At 48.7% G+C, this 2089-nt stretch overlaps 1 protein-coding gene across 1 annotated transcript in view; it reads left to right on the forward strand.

Annotated features, from left to right (window-relative positions):
* Positions 1-425: 425 nt before the first annotated feature.
* Positions 426-2089, forward strand: part of Bcas1 (brain enriched myelin associated protein 1) — a 48523-nt gene continuing 46859 nt past the window's right edge. Inside the window, exon 1 of the mRNA XM_055595923.1 lies at positions 426-548. The gene's annotated coding sequence lies outside the window, so the exon portion shown is untranslated. The remainder of the gene's footprint in view (positions 549-2089) is intronic.

A 2089-nucleotide genomic window follows, 5' to 3' on the forward strand; every position in this document is an offset into this window, starting at 1 on the left:
CAGCAATAAGCTACTCTTTAACTGCTTTCCTGGGTTCTAGGCATTATGTGGGGGAAGGTGTCTCCTAGCTAGGTGGCCTAGACATGGTGGAGACGGCACCCGGGATTCACTGCAGGTAAAAGGCAAGACAGAGCTGCAGGCCCCCACAGAACACCTGTCTGCTCTGACTAAGACCCTCAGTTGTTGCGGAGAGGACCTGCATCCCAGGTTCACCTGCACAGCCCCATGGGGTAAAGGACATGCCACGGGATGCTCAAAGTGCCTGGGGGGCATGAATGTAAGAGAATTCAGGTGCTCTGTTTTTTACTAGGAGAAGCACCTGAATCCAGGAAGAGACGCGTTTCCATAGGGCTGGCAGGGGCGGGGAGACTCCTCCCAGCTTGTGTTTGCCCTGCTCTGTGTATTCAGCCAGCAGGAAGCAAAGAGCAGGGGGCCAGGCTCTGCAGATAGTCTGGTACTGGGCAGCAACAGCTGGAGACACAGGAAGCGCAGAGACGACTGCTGAAAACATCAGGGGACCCACGATACTTCCACTAGCAGCTCACCAGGTACCCACGTCCAGAGACTTGGAGCTCTGCTGGACTGTCAATTATTTGTCGTGGGGGTGAGACAGAGGCTGGGATCTGAGGGTTGGATCTCACTCATTTGCTGTGTGGTCGTGGGTATATGAGAGCTTTGGTTTTACTGTCTGGGACATGATTGCTCTTCCTAAGAAGTGTCAGTGGCCATGTGGGGTGTATTGGGTAAGGAGCAGCATAAACCATTCATTCCAGCCTGTGTGAACTGTGGAGGGGCGTCAAAGGAGACTGGGGACCATTGGCAGGGTGAGACTCTCACAGCCAAGCAGACTTCAGATCTGTGGCTAGGGACATTGTTTAAGAACCCAAGGAGACAGGGGAAAGGGAGTCTTTAGGTGTCACCTGTGAATCTGGCTCTCTCTGTCTGGTGTTCATGACTATACAGTGAAGCGTGTGCTAAATTCAAGTCCCTGGATTTTTGCATCACCTCTGAACCAGGCTTCTGCCTGGAAGAGCCATGATGCTCAGACAGCGTCCTCCACCTTATCACAAGCTGGCCAGGTACCCTGGGGACAGGTTCCTTCAGCCGTGGATCCGCCATCGGTGTCACGGCACAGCCACTTTCCAGTGAGGCTGTGGAGAGGGATGGGAGGTAAAGCTGCAGGGGTGGGTACTATTGGATCCAGGTAACATCCAGAAGGAGGGAAACTGGGTTCACGAGGACCAAAAGACTCAGTCATCAAGATCCGCTAAAGCGAGAGGCAGGGGCACTCAGGAGGCAGAGGCGGGAGGATCGCCACATGTTTAAGGCCAGCCTGTTCTACATGGCAAGCTCAGGCCAACCAGTGGGATATAGTGAGACCCTGTTGCAAACAAACAAATAAATAAATACGGGCTGGGGAGGTGGCCTAGCAGTTCATATTACTTCTTGCTCTTGCAGAGGACATGGGTTCTGTTCACATGACCCATATGACAGGTCATCACCATCTCTGTGAGCACTGCATGCATCCATGCACATACATATATACATGCATAGACACACATACATGCATACATACATATATACATGTATACATACATACATACAGGCAAACACTCATACACATAAAATAAAAATAAATCTTTTTTAAAAGTTGAAACCAATAAAAAAAAATATAAAAAGGCCAATTACATTTTAAGACAAAATTCACAAAATAAAAAGTAATCAAGACATCCTTGATTCACAAAATCTCAACTCAGTAAGAACAAGAACAGGGACAGCATTAATCTTGATTTTTAAAAATTGTGTTAAAGGGCTTAGGGAAGATAGCTCAAAGGTAGAACACTTGCCTGCCAAACAAGAGATCCTGGGTTCCATCTATAGCACCACAGAAAAACCAACCAACCGATCAAACAAAGAAACAAACAAAAGAAGTTTCACCTCTGTAACCCAGTGCTTGGGAGGCTGAGGCAGGAAGGTTGCGATTAGTTGGAAGCCAGGCTGAGTCAGGTTGTGAGTTCCAACCTGTACTGTAGTGTGAGACCGAAGAGAAGAGAAGAGAAGAGAAGAGAAGAGAAGAGAAGAGAAGAGA

The sequence above is a fragment of the Psammomys obesus genome, unplaced genomic scaffold (assembly GCF_907164565.1).
Source record: "Psammomys obesus unplaced genomic scaffold, mPsaObe1.curated_primary_1811, whole genome shotgun sequence".
Classification (NCBI taxonomy): domain Eukaryota; kingdom Metazoa; phylum Chordata; class Mammalia; order Rodentia; family Muridae; genus Psammomys; species Psammomys obesus.